Raw genomic sequence first — 24,285 nt, forward strand, 5'->3', positions numbered from 1 at the left:
CGCTGTACCATAAATCTTTGATTCTAACAATGCAAATAATTTAATAATGAGTAGATCATAGCATAGATGCAGGCGTTCTACAAGTTTTCATAATATTTTACTGGTTTTTATTGACCTTAATTCAATGATGACAAGTATTACGAATGAACATAGCTAACTTATATTATTACCTGTCAATGCACAATGTGGTAAATTTGTGTCCTGTGCAGATGCTCCTGTTCAAGTATTATTGGTGAACTGTCTCTAGCAGGACAATTTATTTATTTTGTCTGCAAAGCAATTAGGACGTCTGTGCTCAGACTACAGTATTATTAATAAGAAACCAAACATCTGGTTTTACTTCTTTTCTTGAAATCAGGATTTAATGGTTGAATAAATGTGTGATTTATGCTATTCTATGGAATTGCATGTGGCAAACAGATGGGGGCATTACACACCAGACTATCCCAAATGTGAGCTGTGCTATTTTTATTACTGGACTATGTAAATTTTCAAAATTTTCTTCACAGTGACCAATACTGGAAGTAGTTGAAAAATAACATTGTTTTAGACAGATTCCAAATTTAATTAAAAAGACATTCCTTTTAAATACATTGTGGGGTCAATATGTGCATGGTGCCTGAAGCACTATAGTATGTCAGATGCCTATTCCTTGCACTTACTGGGAGTCATCACCTGAGCCCAGTGTCCATATACTATAATCCAAATGTGAAGCACTGTATTAGTGTACACAGAGTTTCAACAGGAGTCCCCAAATGGCTTTTACAGCAGCAAGATTTTCCCTTCAGATGGTCCCTACCCCACCAATAACATGATGGAGTTCCTGCCAAGAGAGGTCGGGAACCCCATTACAGCGCAATTACATCTCATTAGCGGGCATCCCAACAGTATTATCCCGATGCGCCGATCTGATGTCAGGGGACAGTCGGGATGGGTGTACCCATATCCATGGGGGCAGGGTGCAGAGTTCTACTTTTCCCATCTGGGAGAACGTAGGAAAAAAGGAGAAAATTCCACCCAATATAAAATAAACCAGGGTTTCCGTAACTTTAAACGGGAAAACCCCCAGTAACCTTCCAGTGCATCAGAAAGCCCCAAGCATTCTCAGCATAGCAACGTCCCATTTTTTTTGCCAAGAAATAGGTGCAAATACAGAATCAAATGTAAACAAGTATTTTCTAGATATATCTATGCATAAATTAGAAATTAGAAAGAAGCACACAGTCACAAATACATTCACCAGCTACATGGCCCCCTCACATTAACCCCGGCTGGGCCACCCTCTCATAGCCCTGAAAGTAGTACCCACTTCAGGAGTGTGTAATCTAAAACGTTCTCTTATTAAAAAATTACGTCTTATCTTTTGTGATTTGTAATGGAAGGAGTGATTTTGGAAAGCGGATACTCCTATTGGATACATGTCAGCCTGTCTCTCACGCACACACGTCTCCCCCTCTCCCTCACAAACACACCTCCCTCTCTCTCTCGCACTCAGACACACGTCCCCCTCCTCGCGCACACACACACGTCTCCATCTCATATACACACGTCTCCATCGCATACACACACGTCTCCATCTCATACACACACGTCTCCATCGCATACACACACGTCTCCATCGCATACACACACGTCTCCATCTCATACACACACACGTCTCCATCTCATACACACACACGTCTCCATCTCATACACACACACGTCTCCATCTCATACACACACACGTCTCCATCTCATACACACACGTCTCCATCGCATATACACACATCTCCATCGCATACACACACGTCTCCATCGCATACACACACACGTCTCCATCTCATACACACACGTCTCCATCGCATACACACACACGTCTCCATCGCATACACACACACGTCTCCATCTCATACACACACGTCTCCATCGCATACACACACGTCTCCATCGCATACACACACGTCTCCATCTCATACACACACGTCTCCATCTCATACACACACGTCTCCATCTCATACACACACGTCTCCATTTCATACACACAGGTCTCCATCTCATACACACATGTCTCCATCGCATACACACACGTCTCCATCGCATACACACACGTCTCCATCTCATACACACACACGTCTCCATCTCATACACACACGTCTCCATCTCATACAAACACGTCTCCATTTCATACACACAGGTCTCCATCTCATACACACACGTCTCCATCGCATACACACACGTCTCCATCACATACACACACGTCTCCATCGCATACACACACGTCTCCATCTCATACACACACGTCTCCATCTCATACACACACGTCTCCATCTCATACACACACGTCTCCATCTCATACACACACGTCTCCATCTCATACACACATGTCTCCATCTCATACATAAGTCTGTTATGTTCTGTGTTGTGGCCGTGGTAAAGATTTTTAAAAATAAATTTAGAGTACGCAATTATTTTTCTCCAATTAAGGGGCAATTTAGTGTGACCAATCCACCTAGCCTGCACATCTTTGGGTCGTGGAGGCGAAGGCCACGCAGACACGGGAGAATGTGCAAACTCTACAGTGACAGTGACCCGCGGCCACGATCGAACCCAGGTCCTCAGCGCCGTTGGCAGCAGCGCTAACCGTGCTGCCTCTGTGGCCATGGTAAAGATGAACACAGAGCATCTAGTCCTTTGACTAGTAAGATAGTTTATTAACAAAATTAACACTTGGAAAGATAACTAATGAACTATAATATAAACGGTCACGAATAAGTGAATTCTCCTGGAGCTACTTCTAATGCGACTGTCCTTTAGTACAACGTACTACCAAATGCAGGATCTCTGGAGTCACGTGGTGGATCTCTATCACCAACTGCTGGTCAGAGGTCATATAGATAACTATATACATTGATAGATAACGGTATACATTACTGTATATATACAAATCATCACATCCCCCTTCCTTTGGAAGTGTTAACATTTACAAATGTAACTGTGCTTCCCAAACATGATATGTAAATGATTTCAAACAAGTAGCTGTACACAGTTCATTAGAAGTTCAGTCTCAGGTTTACGATGTAATCTGTTTGATCTCCTGAGCAATGTTTGAATAGCCAATCATGTTTCTCCTTCATTCATTGGTGGTGTTCCTGCTTGTTCTGTATTTATTGCTGCGGATGTTTCTCTGAGTCTGGCTCTGATTGGTGGTCTGTCTCCTCTTCAAATGTTTTGGGATTATATACCAACTCTTCTGTTGGACTCAAAATCATAGGACGTTGAACTTTCAACAGCACTCTTCGGTTTCTCCGCAAGACTGAGCCATCCTCAGTGATGGTGATAAGTGAATGTGGAGCTGCCAGTTGTAGTACCTTTGCATGCCTTGACCATCCGTTTCCATTGGTATTCTCCAGTCTATGTCATCTGGATGCACTGGCTGGAGCTTCCTTGTGGATCTATCATAAAACTCTTTGCCTCCAGAAGAGGTTTCTGTTCCAGTCCTCATTGACAGGGGGAGTTGCAATGGAGGGCCGGGTCATTTGTAGCTGCCTATTCATCAGCAGCTGCGTTGGTGACAGCCCATTGACAAGTGGTGCAGATTAATAACTCAAAAGTGCCAATCTTCCTGGCCATCAATGGATTTTTTCAGCAGCTGTTTAACAATGTGCATGCCCTTTTCTGCCTCCCCGTTTGACTAGGGATATAAAAGGATTTGAAGTAATGTGCTTAAAGTCATAATGACGGGCGAACTCGGTCTACTCCGTTTTTGAAGCAGGGACCATGGTCAGTCATAACAGTATTTGCTATCTAATGCCGGACAAAAATGTCTTTAGCATGTTGGATAACACACCGAGCAGTCGAGTTTGCTAGCTGTGCAATCTCTGGATAATTCGAGAAGTAGTCAATGACCAAAAGGTATTCTTTTCCATTAAAGTGAAAAAGATCCATGCCCATCTTCGGCCAAGGAGTTATGATGATTTCACCCATGTGCATCGGCTTTTTTCTCTGTTTGCACTGGAACGTCTGACAAGTGTCACAGTTATCAACAATGATTACAGTGTCTTGAGTGATGCCTGGCCAATAAACTATCACTGGCCTTGTGCTTGCCTGGCCAATAAACTGTAACCCTAGCCCTGTGCTTGCACTTTTCAATGCCCAAGTGCCCCTCATGGAGATCTTGAGAATCAGTGGCCTCAAGGAATGTGGAATCACAATCCTGTGCTGTCGCCTCACTCAACTCTGCCATCACATTGTAGTAGAACGAACAGGAATATTTAGGCCATCCCTCGTGGAAATACTTCATTACTTTTTGAAGGACTGTGTTCTTGGCTGTTTCTTCCTTTATTAGACGCAACTTATCATCAGAGACTGGAAGAGATGCAGTGACAAGATTAACATGGATTTCCACATCCTCATCAACCAGGTGTATCTCCTTAATGCTCGTGACTCAAGAAAGCATGAGATGCTTGCCTGGTGTGTAGGTGAGGTCAAAATCGTAGCGTTGGAGCTTCATCATCATGTTCTGGATCCTCGGGAACATTTCGCTGAAATTCGTCTGTACAATCGAGACGGGTGGCCTGTGGTCAGTCTTCACAAGAAATGTCAGAAGAATAAATACATAATCATGGAACTTGACCAAACCATTGATTGACCCAAGGTATTCTTTTTCAATTTGTGCATACCTGTGCTCTGTCTCTGACGTTGTTCTGGATGTGAATGCCACAGGCAGCAACTGCCTTCTGCTGCAGTAACGCTGTTTCCAGGCTATCCAGAGATGCATCGGGTGAAAGTTTGGTCTATTTCGCAGGGTCAAAAGACACAAAACTGGCGCTGTAGTCAAGGAGATTTTCAATGCTTGCCATTCCTGCTCATGTCTCGGAGACCATTGGAACACTCTTCCTATTTGATCGTATCTTGTAGGCGAGAGGATTTAGATGCCAGGTAGACAATGAATTTGCCAACAAAGGAGACTTCCGGTGGCGGCTCTGAGGGAGTAGGTCTCACATTTGGTGGCTCCTGTTTCGGTCGGACTTTTGGACCTTTTCCCCTGACTTTTTTTGCGCTTTTGAGCACGGAACTGGAAAGCAATAGTACTCAGGCACTGGACCCATACAGAATTGTATGGAACTAAGAAGCCGGAGGGACCGTAAACAGCAGAAGAAGTGGTCGAGTAAGGGCACAGTGGAGGCTGTGAGAGAGACCAGCATGGCTGGTGTTCAGAGCAAGGAGCCAACAGCCCAGCCCACAAGGGAGCAGCTGCTGCAGACTATGCAGGAGGGCTTTTTGGCTTTGAAGTGTGACAACTTGGAGCCGCTTCAGAAGTCGATTGATCGGATGGGAAAAAGGCTGGATGATGAGGCAGGGAAGCTCCAGCAGTTGGAGAAGTCAGTGGAGGAGCAGGCTGACTTTCAAACGGTGGCGGATGTGGAGATTCGGAGGCTGAGGGACCAGCAAAAAGTGCTTCTGGAAAGGCTGGAGGACCTGGACAACAGATCTCGCCGGCAGAACGTGAGAATCGTGGGCCTCCCGGAGGGGGCAGAAGGGCTAGACGCTACCCCATATGTGGAGGGTATGTTTCAGAAGTTGCTGGGGAACGAGGTGTTCCCGCGCCTGCCGGTGGTGGACAGGGCACAAAGAGTGCAGGTGAGGCAGCCGCGACAAGGGGGTCCCCCACGAGCGATGGTGGTACGCTTTCACAGCTACTTGGACAAGGAACGGATGCTGCAATGGGCAAAGAGCACACAAAGCTGTATTTGGGACAATACCACCCTGCGTGTGTACCAAGATTTGAGTGCGGAGGTGGCCAGGAGGAGGGGAGGCTACAGGCAGGTGAAGGAGATACTGTATAAAAACAAGGTGAAATTCAGGCTGCTTTTTCTGGCGCGATTGTGGGTTATGTATGGGGGGGGGGGGGGGGGGGGGGGGGGAATTAATAAAGAAAACAGTTAAAAGGGTTGGGTTAAAATGGATGCTTCGGTGGAACTTTGTGCAATCTTTTTTTTTCTGTGTCTGCATGGGTAGGACTGAAGAGTGCCTGTTATTTCTTATCTCTATTTTTTCTTGTTTAACTTGAATTGTGCTATTGTGGAGGTTGTTTCTGACTTGTATAGAGTGTTTGCTTAAGTAGGGCTGATCTGGGGAAGTGGTATGGAGGGGTCGGCGAGAGGGGTGACTGGGAACAATGGGTTGGAGATGGGCTGGTGCCGAGGCTGGAAGCCCCAGGCTAGCTGAGTGCAGCTAGTCAACGGAAGCCGAGGTGGGGAGTGTCCATATAGTTAGATTAGAGCAAGGGTTAGGTAATAGGATGGTGGTGCTCGGGAGTGGGGGGGGGGGGGGGGGGGGGGGGGGGGGGGGAGTTGTTCTGCTGACGGGGATGGAAACTGGGCATGGTAACAGTGAGGAGGTCATAGGTGGAGCCTGCCAGAAGGCGGGCCAGAGGAAGCGCGACACATGGCTGGGGGGCTGGCCAAGTGGATGGCTGATCGGCAAACGTGGTGGAGGCCGAGGTGCCCCCAAACCAGACTGATTACCTGGAATGTTAGAGGGTTAAACGGGCCAGTGAAGAGGCCGCATGTGTTTGCGCATCTGCGGGTTCTGAAGGCGGACATAGTCTTGTTGCAGGAGACACACCTGAAAGTAGCAGACCAGGTTAGGTTAAGGAAGGGCTGGGTCAGTTAGGTCTTTCATTCGGGGCTTGATTCTAAGATGAGGGGGGTTGCAATCCTGATTAATAAAAGGGTACAATTTGAGGTGGAGGGCACAGTCGTGGATGGGGGTGGCAGGTTCGTTATGGTGAACGGTAAGCTCAAAGGGGTGAGAGAGTCCAGGTCAGTGTGTATGCCCCTAATTGGGATGATGTAGATTTTATTAGGAGAATGCTGGGGAACATCCTCGACTTGGACTCGCGTAAGTTGATCATGGGCGGGGACTTTAATACAGTCCTAGACCCGAGTCTGGACCGGTCATCACGGGCAGGTTGCCAGTGAGGGCAAAGGAACCGAGAGGGATCATGGAGCAAATGGGGGGGAGCAAATCCGTGGAGATTTAGCCGGCCGACGGCGAGGGAGTTCTCGTATTACTCCCACGTCCACAAGGTGTATTCCCGAATTGACTACTTTGTTGTGAGTAGCGACCTGCTGGCCGGAATGGTGGGGGCAGAATATTCGGCAATTGCCATATCGGACCATGCTCCGCACTGGGTAGACCTGCAGTTTTGTACGGACAGCTTTCAGCGCCCACCGTGGAGGCTGGAAGTTGGACAACTTGTGGACGAGGTGGTGTGTGAGAGGCTGAGGAAATGCATGCAGAATTACCTGCAGGTGAATGATACTGGAGAAGTCTTGGCACCGGTGCTCTGGGAGGTGCTGAAGGCAGTCATGAGAGGGGAGCTGATTTCAATCCAGGCGTACAGTGAACAGGGACAGGACGGATAGGGCAGAGACGGACCGACTGATTAAGAAAATTCCATGGACGGACAGGAGTTACGCGGAATCCCCAAGGTCAGAGTTACTCAGGAAACGACAGAGGCTGCAGGCCGAATTTGGGGTGCTGACTACAGGCAAGGCTGTAGAGCAGCTTAGAAAGGTAAAAGGTGCGATTTATGAGCATGGGGAGAAGGCCAGTAGAATGCTTGCGCAGAAACTGTGGAAGAGGGAAGCGGCTAGGGAAATAGCGAGGGTAGTGGATGGGGAAGGTAATCTAGTGGGTGATCCAGCAGGGCTGAACAAGGTCTTTAGGGACTTTTATAGGAAGCTGTATACTTCGGAACCACCCAGGGGACCGTGGGGGATGAGGCGATTCCTGGACGGACTGACCTTCCCAAGAGTGGGGAGGGGGTTGGTGGACGGACTGGGGGTCCTGGTCAGGATCGAAGAGGTATTGGGGGGCCTGAAGGTCATGCAGTCGGGTAATGCCCCAGGGCCGGACGGGTATCCGGTGGAGTTTTACAAAAAATTTGCCGGGATAGTGGGGCCAGTGCTGGTCAGGGTCTTTAACGAGGCAAGAGACAGAGGGAGTTTACCCCCGACAATGTCGCAGGCCACCATCTCGCTCATTCTGAAACGGGATAAGGACCCGGAGGCCTGTGGGTCATACAGGCCGATCTCCTTGATCAACGTAGACGCCAAGTTACTGGCCAAGGTTTTGGCGACCAGAATTGAGGACTGTGTACCGGATGTAATTGTGGAAGACCAAACCGGGTTTGTAAAGGGGAGGCAGCTGGTGGCCAACCTAAGAAGGCTGCTTAACGTGATTATGATGCCCCTGGGGAGGAGGGAGGTAGAGATAGTGGTAGCCATGGATGCTGAAAAGGCTTTTGACCGGGTCGAGTGGGATTATCTGTGGGAGGTACTAGGACGGTTCGGGTTCGGGGCAGGGTTCATCGACTGGGTTAGGCTATTGTATCAGGCCCCGGAGGCAAGTGTAAGGACGAACAGGACAACATTGGACTACTTTAGACTGCACCGTGGGACAAGACAGGGCTGCCCTCTCTCCCCACTGCTGTTTGCGCTGGCCATAGAGCCGCTGGCAATTGCATTGAGAGCTTCAAGGGGCTGGAATAGGCTGGTCCAGGGGGGAGTGGAACATAGAGTCTCGTTATACGCGGATGATCCACTGTTATATGTGTCGGACCCAATGGTGGGGATGGACGGTATTATGGCAACCCTGAGGGAATTTGGCCGGTTCTCCGGATACAAACTGAACATGGCTCAGAGGGAGTGGTTTGTAATTCAGGCGAGGGGGCAGGAGAGTAGGCTGAAGGGGTTGTCGTTCCGGCTAGTGGGGGAAACTTTCCGATAATTGGGGATTCATGTGGCACGGGACTGGGGCAGGTTGCATTAGCTCAACCTGTCCCAACTGGTGGAACGAGTGAGGGAGGAGGTCCGGAGGTGGGATGTGCTCCCACTGTCATTGGCGGGGAGGGTGTAGACTGTTAAGATGACGATTCTCCCGTGGTTCTTGGTTGTTTTTCAGTGTCTCCCCATCTTTATCCCGGAGTCCTTCTTTAAGAGGCTGAATAAAATTATTCTGGGATTTGTATGGGCAGGGAAGTCCTCGCGGGTGAAGAGAGTGATGCTTGAAAAGAGCAGAGGAGAAGGGGGGCTGACATTGCCGAACTTCAGCAACTGTTATTGGGCGGCCAACATAGCGATGATAAGGAAATGGATGGTGGGTGCGCGGACACTTTAGGAGCGGATGGAGGCTGCTTCAGGGGCACTAGTTTAGCAGCCCTGGTCACGGCACCTCTGCCGCTTCCGCCGGCACGGTAGTCCACCAGCCCGATAGTGGTGGCGGCTCTTCGGATCTGGGGCCAGTGGAGGAGGCATGTAGGGGAGGTAAGAGCATCGGTGTAGACCCCAATCTGCGGCAACCACCGATTTTCCCTGGGGAACATGGAAGGGGGATATCGACTGTGGAGGAGGGCAGGGATTGTGAGGATGGCGGATCTGTTCCTGGAACAGAGCTTTCCGAGCACGAGGGCGCTGGAGGAGAAGTTTGGGCTGGCAAGAGGGAACGACTTTAAATACTTGCAGGTGAGGGATTTTGTACGCAGACTGGTGCCGTCCTTCCCATGTCTCCCGCCGAAGGGGAGGCAGGACAGGGTAGTTTCTAGGGGAGAGGTGGGAGAGGGTTTCAGACATCTACAAGGATCTAATGGGAGTTGAGGATACGCAGACCGAGGACATGAAGCTTAAGTGGGAGGAGGAGATCGGGGGGAGCTGGAGGACGGTATTTGGGCAGAAGCCCTGAGCAGAGTGAACATGACCGCAACATGCGCCAGGCTCAGCCTGATCCAGTTTAGGGTCGTGCACTGGGCCCACATGACGGTGGCCCGGATGAGCAGATTCTTCGGGCTGGAGGACAGGTGTGCTAGATGCGCTGGAGGGCCTGCTAACCATGTACACATATTCTGGTCATGCCCTAAACTCAGGGGGTATTGGCAGGGATTTGCAGATGTCATGTCCCGGGTATTGAAAACTGGGGTGGTAATGAGGCCGGAGGTGGCAATGTTTGGCGTTTCGGATGACCCGGGAGTCCAGGACGAGTGAGAGGCCGACGTTCTGGCCTTTGCTTCCCTGGTAGCCCGGCGACAAATACTGTTGGCATGGAGGGACTCAAAGCCCCCGAGGGCTGAGGTATGCCTATCGGACATGGTGAGCTTTCTTGGCCTAGAGAAATTCAAGTTCGCCTTGAGAGGTTCGCTACTAGGGTTCGCCCGAAGGTGGCAGACATTTTTGACTTCTTCGCAGAGGAGTAAGCGTCAGCAGGGAAGGGGGGGGGGGGGGGGGGGGGGGGGGGGGGGGGGGGGGCAAGGGTAGAGTAGAGTAGGGGGATATTGAGGCAGGTCCGTGCATGAACAGAGCCGTGGTTTGTACTATGTTTAATTTGTATCTTGACTTCTTTTTTTTGTACTGTACAATGTCACTTTTTCTATATGCCTAAAATACCTTCATAAAATTGTTTGTTAAAAAAAAAGGATTTGCCAACAAAGTTGATCATCCTGAACATCCGCAGGATGCCTTTCTTATCTCTGGAATGTGGCATCATCGAAATATCTGTGGGATGTAGCCTCTACCTCCTCTTGATCCAGCTGCACACCTTGTCCAGAGAGCCTATCCTGCAAAGTGGTGCTGTCAACCCCAATTTGACACTTTGCTTTGTTAAGCTTTAGGCCATTCTTCTTTAAGCTTTTTCAGACCCTGTGAAGCCTTCTATCATGCTCGTCGTGTGTGGACCCCCAAATTATTATGTTATCTACTCGGACGCCTGGTAACCCATGGGATGATGGAAAATTTCTGAAGCCGAAAGTATGCAAACTGACATGCGAAGGAAACAATAGCGCCCAAAGCGGGTGTTAAATGTACACAGCTTTGTGTTCGCTTTGTCCAGTTTGAGCTGCCAAAAGCCTTGTGACGCGTCCAACTTGCTGAAACATGTCGCTCCAGCCATCTCGCATGTTATTTCCTCCCTATTTGGAATCGGGTAGTGCTCTCTCGATGTTAAGGTTGTCTTTGGGGTCCATGTATATTCGTAGCTCATTATTCCTCTTCTTGATGCACATCATAGAATTAACTCAGTCTGTAGGTTCCTCCATGCATTTGGTGACTCCTAGAGCCATCATTCTGTCTAACCCGGCTTTCAATTTATCCTTCAGTGGAGTTGGTACACATCTCAGCACGTTTATGACCGGCTTTGCATTCTGCTTCAATTAGATGAAGTAGATAAAAGGCAGAGTGCCAAACACTTGAAATATCTCCAGAAAGTCCTTTATGATGGATCTTACGGTTGCATGTTGATGGGATACCATGTTTTCTGCACTGAAAACCCACATAACGAGCCCAAGAGCTTCACACGCTTCCACACCTATGGGAAATTGGTGCTCGGTCTCCACTATGGAAAATGCAATCAAACAACTTCTGTCCTTTGCAGTTACTGCAAACTCACATGCTACTAACGTTGTAATCTCATTACCATTATAGTCCTTCAGTAGTACTGATTGACAAACTATTTTCAGTTTAATTTTCAACCCTTTTAAGGCTGACAAAGTGATAGTGTTGGCTCTCGCTCCTGTGTCAAACTTGCATTTGATTTGTGTGCCATTAACCAGCAACGGAATTGTGCATTTATCTTCTATAATATTCACATCTGCATCACTATGGCTGAAAATTGAGGGGAAGAATTTGCTGTTTTGCCTGTTCAGACTACTCGTGTCCTCAGTAAAAATCATATCATTAGCAGCCAGGTCTTCGATACATATCTCATTAATTAAGTTCACTGGCCCTGTTTGCCGCACTGTTGTACGTGAAAAACATTGGCTCGCAAAGTGATCTTCCATACTTGGAACACACCTTCCCGAACGCAGGACATAGTCATGGCAAATGTCGATTGCCGCATCACTGGCACAAAATGGCGGATATGGTCAGCTGCTTAAAATGGCTGCCTGCACTAAGACCATGTTTCTTCTTTGACTGCGTCACTATGCTTATGGCGCTGGCGTCTTCTGCCACATTGGTGCCATAATGCTTCAGATTAAGGGCGCTAATCTGCTGTGCAGCTGGCTCGCTTGCATGACAAATCTTCTTGCTGAAGCTCTTCTTCCCTCAATAGTCACTCACGTACCTTATCATTCGATATCCCGAACACTATCTGATTGCGGATCGTTGAGGACTTAAAAGTGCTAAAATTGAACGACTTCGCTTTCAACCACAAGTTTGAAAATTATCGAAAGATTTGCCCGCCTTCTGAGTACGCACACGAAACATGTAACGTTCAAACGTTTCATTTTTCTTCGGGGAACAATGCAAATCAAAGTACTGTGTTACTTCATCAAAACTCTTGTTTTCTGCTTTGCTGTCAAACGCGAATGTAATATAAATTTCATGAGGACCTGCTACCGTGAGCAGCAATGCAATACGCCTCTTGCCAGACTGTGCGTGCAGGCCAAGGGCCAGTTTGAATTGTTGTTTAAAAACATGCCAATTCTCGTCGACATTACCGGTGACTTGAAGCTGGTGAGGTGCCTTCAGACTTTCCATCTCTAACTTCACAGGCTTTCCATGCGTCGAGTTCCAGTTGCCTGTAGTTTACTGGGTAGGTGGAAGAATTTTCTTCTTTCTTCGATCTGTTCCTTCTCTGTAGTTATCTTTAATTGTTCTACACTCTTGGTACCATGTTATGTTCTGTGTTGTGGTCATGGTAAAGATGCACCCAAATCATCTAGTTATTTGAATAGTAAGATGAACAGTTGGAAAGATAACTAACAAACTATAATATAAATGGTAAAGAATAAGTGAATTCTCCTGGAGCTACTTCTAATGCGACTGACCTCTAGTATGACTTACTACCAACTGCCGGATCTCTGGAGTCACCTCTATTGCTACCTGCTGGCCGGAAGTTGTATAGATAACTATATAGATTAATGGATAACTATATACATTACTGTACATTTGCATATCACCACAACGTCTCCATCTCTCTCACACACACACACATCTCCCTCTCTCTCTCACACACTGCACACGTCTTCGGTCTCTCTCTCTCACTCACACACACACACCTTCCGCTCTCTCACACACATACACACCTCCCCGCTCTGAGACACATACATCTCGCTCTCTCACTCACACGTCCCCTCTCTCTCCCTTTCACACACACCTCCTTTTCTCTCTGAGACACATACACACAAATCTCACACACACACACAACATCCCCATCTCTCTCTCTCTCACATAATCATCTCCTTCTCTCTCACACACACCTTCCTCTCTCTCTTATAATACCCCACGCACATGTCCCTTTCACACGCACACACGCCTCCTTCTATCTCTCACACGCACACACGTTCTCTTCTACCTCTGACACGCCCTCGTCTCCCTCTATCGCTCACACACACACATCTTCTTCCATCGCTCACACACACCCACCCCCTCTCTCACAGACACACACACTCAGTGATGGGATGTGAGGGTTTTTCAAAAGTTTCAAATGAGCCTCCTTGCCAAGGACACCCTAGGAGGCTCCCATGGGCCCCCTGGGTTCTGCAGAACCCAGTTTGTGGACACCTGAAATAATGGATACAATTCTAAAGGGCTGTGGGAGTAGAGGCACCTGGGTGTATCTGTGCACAAATTTTTGAATGTGGCAGGGCGGTTGGGAAAATGGTTCACAAAGTATACGGGATCCTAGGTTTTATGAATAGAGGAAAGAGTACAAAAGTAAGGAAGTTATGGTGAACTTTAACAAGCACTGGTTTAGTCTCAGTTGATGTATAGTGTTCAGTTCTGTGCACCACTCTTAAAGAAGGATATGGAGACTTGAGAAAGAGTGCAACAAAGATTTATGAGAATGGTTTTGGAAATGAGTGACATCAATTGCAAAAATAGAGGCAGCTGGCGCAGTTTTCCTTGGAGAAGAAATCAAGAGCAGATTTAATAAATGTTCAAAATCATGAAAGGTCTGAACAGAGTAGATAGGGAGAAACTGTCCCCATTGGCACAATAATCAACAACCAGAGGACACTAATAAAAGTTCAATTGTAAAAGAACCAAAGGCAACAGAGGAAAAATGTGTTTACATAGAGAATGGTTAGTATCTGGAATACACTGCGTGAGAGTGTGGGGTAGATTCAATCATGGCTTTCAAAATAGAATTGGATAATTATCTAAAGAGAAAATATTTGCTAGGCTAAAGGGTGGGTGACGAGCAGAATTGTTCTTGTAGAAAGCCAGTACGCATAGGATAGACTGATGACCTCCTTCTGCACTGTAACCATTCTAAGCTTTCTGCATACTCAAATCTGACCCAGAGTCATGGCAGCAATCATAATACAAGTACTCACATCTGGACAGCAAGGGAAGGTGAGTTACTTCCTCTCTGCAATATGTCCCCGTGATTAAATCACTTTTTTGTTACAGTTATGAGGTTTATAAGATTGTTATTTTTGGAACCGTGTCGTTAATTTCAGGTAAAATGAAGGGGGCTCATGTGACCTGTTCTGAAATCTGCCTGACAATAAGCCTGGGTTGGTTGCCTTATAAGATTATTTTACTGGGAGGAAAGTGCAAAGGATTTATGCTTATAAACACTATTAAAGATCATAATGATTCTGGTAGGCAGACTGTGGGTCCAATGTCCCAGGGAAATGTTAATGATGTCAGTTGTAAAACGGTATACTTTAAACTATCCATATTGTTTCAGGATAGCATAGAGTTGGGGTCTAAATGATAACTAATCAGCGTATCAACTAATCAGCATATCTACCTGGATACAAGGCCCTTGTGATTCACATAACCATAGTGATGGGCTTTGAAATGGGAAGGCCCCAGAGGAAGTCATTGTTATATCAGGTTTTCCTAAAATAACATTGAATATCAGGCAGGTTCATCTGCCAGTGTCAATGAGGCAGACAACATTAGAGACCAAAAATCTCCATGATTCACCACACAGGAATACGGATGGAAGTTGGAATCTGGATCAGAAAGAACAAATTTGTGAGGAGTTAAAATGAGGTTTAAAGCTTTGCCTAGCTTTAGCAAAAGGGAGAGACCTCCAGAAAAATTTGCACCGTGAAGACAGTTCTGGAATTAATACTTTCCAGACTGGGAAAGGAAAAGGTCAGAGGTAACCTTTTGCGAGCTCAGAATCATTATGGACTGGTTCTGATATGAGACTGGTTCTGATATGATAGTGTAATGTATACCTGATAATGGGATTTTTAGTGGCGTTAAAAGTTCTATTCTGTAGTTTAAAGCATATGCTGCCCACAAAAATAATATTTATTTAATAGTGCTTTTCATCTTTTGGTAACACTAAATATCTTAAAACATGAAATCTTGTTGTGTCATCCATTCAGCTTTTAACTGGAAGTTCATATTTCTTTTTAAAAGCCATTGGTCTCTACGGGGATTGTAACATTATAAAGATTCTTTAAAATTCATTGTAAAGGCACAGTGTTCTGCTTTTTCATTCTACAGTACTCAGCTACATACATTGCTTCATCCGATGCCAATGCTTATGTAGTTACATTGTATATATTGTGTTGCCCTATTATGTATTCTCATGTATTTTCTTGTATTTTCTTGAATTCTGTTTAATTCCCTTTTCTTCCCATGTACTGAATGATCTGTTGAGCTGCTTGCAGAAAAATACTTTTCACTGTACCTCGGTACACGTGACAATAAACAAATCCAATCCAATCCAATCCATTAGCTGCACATCAATTCTTTGACATCGGTTTAATACCAGTTATTGTGACTATTGACAAACATAGGTGATTGACAGAAAGCAAATGGCATAAAAATTGCAGTAGTGACTAGCCTAAAGAGAATATATACTGATGACATGGGGTGCTGATATGAGTCCTTTATTTGTACATTAAACATTAGTCCCTGTACATATCTTGGACTAGTTTAACTATCTTAACCATCGACTACTCAGAACAGTTTTTGCTTGATTCACTAGTTTAATTATATCAACCATTGACTACTCAGAACAGTTTTAGTTTGATTCATAGTTTTCACAAGGCAACATTTTTTGCATATGTGGTTTATAATACTGAAGGAAAGTAACACTTTTGGAAAAGATGTTATGGTGCCTGAAGCACTAAATTCAGTTCTTGAAACAAACATTGTAAAGTCGCATTACAGCTTCCATTTGGTTGGCAATGTACTAAAGTAAAGCAATAAGGGTTCAATTTACTCCCATCAAAAGAATGTACAGATTATCATAATGAAATCCACAGAACAAAGACAGCATTTTAACAATTTGCACAGCTTAATTGTTGCAACTTTCTACAAGACTATTATTTTCAACAAAGTTGTGATGACATTCAGCCATTTACATGTCAGTAAGTCATACTCACTATGGAGGTTAACGAGGTGACTTCATACTTCCAAAGAAGACAGAATTGCAGAAAACGCACCAACGAATTGTGATAATTAACTAGAAAAAGTTATATTCATAAATGCACTACTTAAACCCACTGGACTATTGGGTAATGGCAATTCATAAATTTATCAGGGACAATCCCTCGGCATTAAAGATATTTAAAAGGATTTAGTGTAACACTGGCCCAAGTTTTGCATCATGGGTTTGTTGCAACTTTTTGTGCTGTTGGAATTAAACAAATTAGTGATATTAGGATAATCTGCAACAGAGCTGTGACCCATCAATAGCTTTGAAGTTAATTCTAATTAAATAAGCTATGTTGATTATCAGAATTAATTTTAATGTTATCAAACGTACTTTGCATTTTGCAAATAATGGTAATTGAAGGATTTCACATTTATCAAGAGAAGTACTTATTATTGTGAAGGACCTTTCATGTGAAAAAAATACATCCAAGAGGACAGTTAATTCTACAGCAATGCTTCTTCTGGGCATGAACCTCTCAGGTTACAGGTTCAATTACAATAGTGAAACAAATTCAGTTCAATGAATTCAAAATGTTTCCTGGGTAAGTTAGAAATGTAACCCTCTCTAATACTGCCATTGATTTCCACACATTCCTCCATTCAAGAAAGTACATGGTCACTTGAATTTCACTAGAAGACACTTTCAAGTGTTTAAACCGTACCCTAATATGTTGTCTTTCCAATATTGGTTTGTGGTCAGAACCATGAGTTGGGAGCATTGTGTCTATGAAATCCAACATTTTTAGTACATGACCCTGGCTAGTCTACTGTAAGCAAGCACCAAGCAATGGTGGGTATTTGACATTAGAGAAGGAAGAATTATCGTTAAATCCATTTGCTAATACTTAATGGCTGCATTCAGTGACCATTGTTAAAGATTAGAGCGCAGGTTAGTGGTCTATCCTATGAATTATGCTGTTTGGTGCAGCAACATGCAGAAATGAGGTGGGGAGAAAAAATATAGAGTTTTGAAGAGGGACTAATGCATTCAATAGGTATCTACATTGGCATGACTCCATAAAATGTTGTAATACAAAGAAAAAACATTGTATATTGGCTGTTGGTTAAAGCTGGATTTAATGTGTGGTCAGATAGAGGTGGGTAGAACAAGTAACCTATTGCATCATCAAATTGTATTTAACACCCTGCAAATGTGTTGGTGTAGACAGTGAAAGCTCTATTCTTGAACAATCTATGAAACTAATTGTTTATCTTCTGTTTTGTCACAAAATGGTAATTGAAAAAAAATGTGAAATCCTTCAATTACCATTACTTTTAATGGTATTTCCAAAAAAAATTACATTATCATTTGTATTTTAACAATTCTTTCTACTCCTGAAATCCTGACCCGCATAGCTCATTCAACAGATTGTTTATTCTCCAGTAGGTTATGCAAATAGACATTCCTCAAGCCTGAGCACAATCAGTAAACGTTGGCATTTGGCTGAGAGAGGCATCAGTGCAAGCCTGATCCTGCTCAAAGACACAACAAACATGCACTGTCCAGCAGGAGCCACTGGATACCAATAAAAGTTTGAATTACATTTCCCTCCTTTTCTGGGGCTAGGGAGGGGGGGGGGGGGGGGGGGGGGGAGAGAGAAATGACAAATCATAACAACCCTATTGCTGACTGCCTGAAATCAACTAACTCAGTTCAGAAGCATCATTGAACCTGGAACCTTTCCGGTTTTTGAGCAATTCTGTATATTTAGCAACACATCCATTCCTTCACTGAATGGTTTGAAACTCATTATTTAAATCTGAAAAAATTACCATTTTCCACTATGGATTAAACTACTGGACCAATGGGGATAAGAGGCATTTCTTATTACATCCTGTGTTCCATTCAGAACTATTATTTGCAACAGCACCAGAAAGGTCAATTTATACTGTTGTTCTAAACTGTTATTTTGACTGACCGCATCTCTTTAAAAAAATTGGCTGAAATGTAACTGCAGCTGCCTTCAGGCACCAACGTGATTATTTCAACAATAGCATCAGGGAGAAATTGTCATCATAGAATTTACAGTGCAGAAGGAGGCCATTCGGCCCATCGTGTCTGCACTGGCTCTTGGAAAGAGCACCCTAGCCAAGGTCAACACCTCCACCCTATCCCCTTAACCCAGTAACCCCACCCAACACTAAGGGCAATTTTGGACACTAAAGGGCAATTTATCATGGCCAATCCACCTAACCTGCACATCTTTGGACTGTGGGAGGAAACTGGAGCACCCGGAGGAAACCCACGCACACACGGGGAGGATGTGCAGACTCCGCACAGACAGTGAGCGAAGCCGGAATCGAACCTGGGACCCTGTAGCTGTGAAGCAATTGTGCTATCCACAATGCTACTGTGCACTACACAAACCACCCATTTTCCTGACTACAATCACTGCTTCTCAGTCTACGTTATTAAATAGAGGATGGGGTGGGGAGAAGGGAATTATAATTCCTCGTAGGTTTCCAGCGGGAAACCACTGGTTTCAGTTAGCTTCCCACCCACCTGCGGCATGATTAGAACACGGTGATTTTAAATGTCAGGCTTCATTAACATACTGCAGCTCCAAGTGAGCAGGAAGTGGTTGCCAATCTCTACATGATCAGGCAGTTATCATTTGCCTGCCCAGAAAGTTTGGGGAAGAGGATTCTGTATGGGTCTCATGATAGAGAACTGGGGTGTCTGGAACTGACGAGGCCGAAACCACCAGAGTAAAGCCACTCAGGTCAAAGTTAACATTGCTGTGAGTGTTCAGTGATGGCATTTGATTCTGAGTAACATTTGTGAATTAGTGTCCCATCAGCTGTGTGCGGCTGGCCTGTTCACAATCATGTGTTAAAGTTGGAAATTGTTATATGGATGGATTTTGTTGGATAAGTAACCCAGAGTAATTTAACTGCCCAATCAGTTGTTGAACATTTTTGTGACTAAACAACAATTATATTGCTCCACGACTGGGCCAGTGCAATGCTCCTCTGTAGAAGGGTACTCAGATATTTATTACAATAATCAAAAGAATGATTTACCCAAATAATCTAGGGCAGTAAGAATTTTTCCGTCCGCATTTTCTTTGAGGTACCAATAACAGGATGAAAATCTGGCTGGAAATAGTTATGAGAGTTGAGTGCCGGAATAGGCTTCTCAACACAGGTGAAACAATAAGACTGTAAAAAAACAGTGGAGAGTTCGGGATGAATGGAATTTTGGATCCAAAGATCAGAATATAGTGGCCAGTGTGTGCCCGCTCAATGATTAAAGTATATATATCAATGTTTCAATTCACTTACAGTGAAGGAAGGATGTGCAAGTTAGAGTGAAGTTATTACATTAGATTTAACAATTTACACATTCTGATTCACTGGCATGAAATTCTGATAGAGTTGTGCTTCTGAACAACACTATTTAAATCTGGCATTGGCTCATGTAGTTTCATGACGAATCAATTTATTATAGGTCATAATACAATCTCAGCTCTTGAATATGGACCCTGAAATAATTAACAAGTTCAATTGTCACTCTAAACCTTTTTACATTTTCACATTGAGTTTTCCCAAAATTCAGCCAGAACAATCTTTTGCCCTTATTTGTTGACTTACTTCAAGCAATTCACTGTTCTATAGGCATACTGACATTGCAGAATACACAACAGTATCAGGCATGGTACATGTCAGAATATGAAGCAGAACAACAGCAAGTATAAATTGGAATTCTCCAATCATCAGATTCTCTTTTCCCACTGACAGTGCACCCCTGCCCCGCGGGTTTCCCAGTGGGGTGGCTTCAGTGGAAAATCCCATTGACAAGCAGCGAGAGTGCAGAATCCCACTGCCACCGAATACGCATTGCCGAGAAACATTTAGCTGGGTAACTGCCAAATTCCACCCATAATTTAATGCACAACAAAATGGTCATGCACAATGTTCTATTTTATTTTAATACATTATGAGCACATGTAATGATAACCTTTCAGCACAGCAATATATGGAAAAATTATAGGATATTGTAAAGTTAAAAAAGGAATTTGGCATCTGTTAAATACATTATCCCACATCACCCGCAATTAATCAAGTTAATTGTTAATTTAAATTTATTGTCTGCGAGATTAAGATGGGGTATCACTTCAAATAAGCATTGTAGCCTTGATTAGCATCATGCAAAATGTTCTTCGCAGATTGATCTCTTCCCTACTGAGCATAATACATCTGACCTCCCTATTCACCAGATTTCAATCACTACAATTGTTTCCTCAAAGATTATTCAATATGGTCACATGTTTTGTGAATCCCTATACTTTGGGGGACAGTATTGGAAAATTACAAAGGGCACGATATTAGGAATTGGACACAAACCAAAGTCTTCACAGAGCTGTGGTCATCCATCAAAGCAGAAAGTGGGCGAGTTGCAAGCAGCTGACTATACAAACATAGGGCATGTTTTCTTTCAGCTCTCAACTTAAATGCACCCTCCAGTCATATTTTTTGCAGACAGCTTTCACTTTGTGATTGGATAATAACATTTTGCTTCTTCAGTTACAAATTTTTTTCTTCACAACTAAGTGTATAAGATTAAGAATAGAATATAATCGGTGATTCTAAGAGATGTAAATGTGGTAACAAAAAATATACTTCCAACTGTCTAATTCTGAAAATGTTACAGTTCAGCCTGCAACTTTGTGCATTTATATTAAAACCATGCAACTAATCCGCTCACATCTACACATTTTTAATTGGGCTACTGTTCACTTATAATCACTTGGGTTCCTTCTACCTCACCTCCAGTTTTGCGTATGCTGTTTCATCCCACACTTATCTCTGAGCACAATATAATAGCTCTGCCACACCTACAAATTTAAAATAATTACAACAAAGCAGTGAAAGTAGAAGTTTACATTTCTGAAGGGTTGGTAAAACAACTTAAATCATACTGAAATGTCCAATAGCAGCTGACACATTCCCAACATTCCGCAGCAAATCAAAAGGTATTTATTATATTAAATATTCCCTCACCTTGTGTTTTCTGTCACTTTAAGCATAATGCCGTCCTACTGGCCCCATCCTACTTGCAAATCTTTACACTGCTTCTCAGTCCTGTTAGATAAATTAGAATCGAGTCATGCACCAGAAACAATGCCGTGGAAAAACAGCTCAGGCATTCCTGCCAGAGATCGTCTTTCATTAATAAGCATCGGAAGGCTGGGCAGTTCCAGTCGAGTTTCCTACTGACTCGAAACTGGGAAGACCGTAAGCACACCTGTGCAGATGTTACGGAGGTCGGATAATTATTGTGTCGAAGAGGCATGAAGACCCTGGATCGTGTGTGCTGATGACATCATCTCATTAACATCTTACTGACAACACGAAATGCCTCTCCCTGCTGCAGTGTCCAGAGAAACACTGGAGTTTAAATAGATAGATGATTCAGATCGATTGCAACTAGCTTTCGCTCTGAACAAAAAAAAATCAAATGGTTATCAATTAATTTTAAGAAAATCTTTACCGGGAATAAATCAGCCCTTTCAGTCTGCAGAACAGGGAAAGTTATGGCTGATGAATCATCAGCTGCTGAAGCCAGCACTGCAATTACTGACGAACTGCTGACATGGTCCGGCAGAAAAAAATGTGATTTACAATTGTTTATTCTTTGCAGCTTTATACAATTTGTTTCAAAAATTACAAAGATCCTTTGAAATTCTGTACCACCCTTGAACCGGCTGTATCACAGATATTTCAGTGAGGAACATTTTATTTACACACACTGATTGTATTTAGCTCGACTGCTAGCATTTATGGACAGCACTTTATAAACAATGTGGGTTACTGGATTAGGGATGTAATCTTTTTATTTCAAAAAATTGAACCACAAGTAAGGATTGCTAACACTTGAAAACTTTGAAAATGACATAAGACCTTGGGCGGGATTCTCTGACACGGAGACTAAATGTTGACGCCGTCGTAAACACCGTCGCGTTTCTCGACGGCGTCAACATGGCCTCAGGACTAGCAATTCTGACCCCTATAGGGGGTCAGAACGGCACTGGAGCGTCTCACACAGTGGGACCGGCGTCAATACACGTATGTGCAGTGGCTCCCTTCTCCACGCTGGCCCCGATGCAACATGGTGTAGGGCTACAAGGCCCGGCGCAGAACAAAGGAGGCTCCCAGTCCGAGAGGCCAGCCCGCCCCGATCACAGGCCAGGCCACAGCGGAGCCCCCCCTCCCCCCTGGGGTCGGTCCCCCCTCCCTCCACCACCAGGCCGACCCCAGATGCATCCACGCTGAGGTCCCGCCGGGGAAGAGCAGGTGTGAACGGCGCCAGCGGGACTTGATATTTTTAGCGTGGCCGCTCGGCCGATCCCATGCAGAGAATCGTCGGGGGGGGGGGGGGGGCCTGAAGAGAGGCCCCTGCCGACTGCGCCGGCGCCAACAGAGAATCGGCGGACCAGCGTTGGGGCAGCGTAACACGATTCACGCCAGTCCCGGTGATTCTCCAGCTAGGCGCCGGGATGAGAGAATCCCGCCCCATGTACCTACTCACTCCAAGGTAGATCATATGGTCAGCTGGACCATTTGTGTGGCCAGAGAGAATGTTGGCAAATTGAGCAAGTCGAATTCAGGCATATTTTGTTTCCACTTCTGCTTATCACTGATTTTCCCGCAGACATTTTTTAGGGGCTTGTGGATGTTTCTAGATGTCACCTCAACAAAGGTGCAGGAGTATTAAAATGAATATCTCATTCAATTTCCAAGATTTTGCCCTGGTATTTGATTTTTTGTCATGTAGAACCCTGGGGACGATTCATAAAACTCTAAAAGATGAACAAATTTAGTATATTTATGCTGCAATGTTTACAATATCCATTCAGTGCAGGAGCAAATAATTTTCCAGCACAGATGACTGTGTGTAGTGCCCTTATTTCTGAGCCTGAAGGTTGTGGTTCAAGTCTTGAATTTTGAACAGATAAATCCAGGTTGAGACCACAAAACAATGCTGAGATAGTATTGCATTTTTAGAGGTGGCATCTTTCGGATGAGGTGTGTGGTGAATGTAATATTCACACTATGTCTTTGTAAGCGCAATAGTGTTATCCGACCACTAGGGGAGTAGCTCTGGGAATGCTCAGGAGCTTGTACCGGGCTCCACCCTTGGCTCCACCCACGACTCCTCCCCCTAGTGCTGCTGTATAAATACCCTTGTCCAGAGTCAGCCTGCAGTTCACTGAGAGTTCATCAACGGGTAACAGGCTGGCTCTGTAGTAAGTCGATTAAAGCCTAGATTCATATCGGAAACACGTGTCTGGTGAATTGATGGTTCCATCAAGGTGTTCAACCTCGGTCCTGAGGTGGATGTAAAAGATCCCATGGCAGAACTTCAAAGAAGAGCAGGGGAATTCTCCCTCGTCTCCTGGCCAACATTTCGCCCTCAATCACATTATTAAAACATATTGAGCGCAATTCTCCCAAAACATTTCTAAGTGTGGTCTCCGGCAGGAAACGAGGTGCGATTCCCGCAGGGTGGTTTGGCGTGATACAGACTGCAATCCACCGACACTTTGAAATTGTTTTGGGGCCAGAGATGATTCACCCTGATCTCAGAATCAGGGTGAATCCTATGTTAATGGGACCCTATGTTAGTGGAATTAGTGCTTTTGAAATGTTGATGAGCTGAGCAACATGAACAGCTTAGTAAACAGACATATGCCTAAGGCAAGTTGATAACAAGCATGATTGCACAGTGGTTAGCACTGCTGCCTCACAGCACCAGGGACCCGGGTTCAATTCCATCCTTGGGTCACTGTGTGAAGTTTGTACATTCTCCCTCTGTCTGTGTGAGATTCCTCTGGGTGCTCTGGTTTCCTCCCACAAGATCCAAAGGTGTGCAGGTTAGGTGGATATGCCATGC

The 24,285-nt window shown here is 44.8% G+C and overlaps 1 protein-coding gene across 3 annotated transcripts in view; it reads right to left on the reverse strand.

The window, feature by feature from the left end:
• LOC119971242 overlaps positions 1 to 24,285 on the reverse strand; it is a 1,187,854-nt gene that overhangs the window by 406,985 nt on the left and 756,584 nt on the right. For 2 of the 3 annotated variants that reach the window (XM_038806517.1, XM_038806515.1), the window contains exon 1: positions 21,393 to 21,577. The exons of the other annotated variant lie outside the window; for it this stretch is intronic. The gene's annotated coding sequence lies outside the window, so the exon portion shown is untranslated. Of the gene's footprint in view, positions 1 to 21,392; positions 21,578 to 24,285 lie in introns of those variants that run through there. 3 annotated transcript variants of the gene reach the window in all.

The sequence above is a fragment of the Scyliorhinus canicula genome, chromosome 9 (assembly GCF_902713615.1).
Source record: "Scyliorhinus canicula chromosome 9, sScyCan1.1, whole genome shotgun sequence".
NCBI classification, from domain to species: Eukaryota; Metazoa; Chordata; class Chondrichthyes; order Carcharhiniformes; family Scyliorhinidae; genus Scyliorhinus; species Scyliorhinus canicula.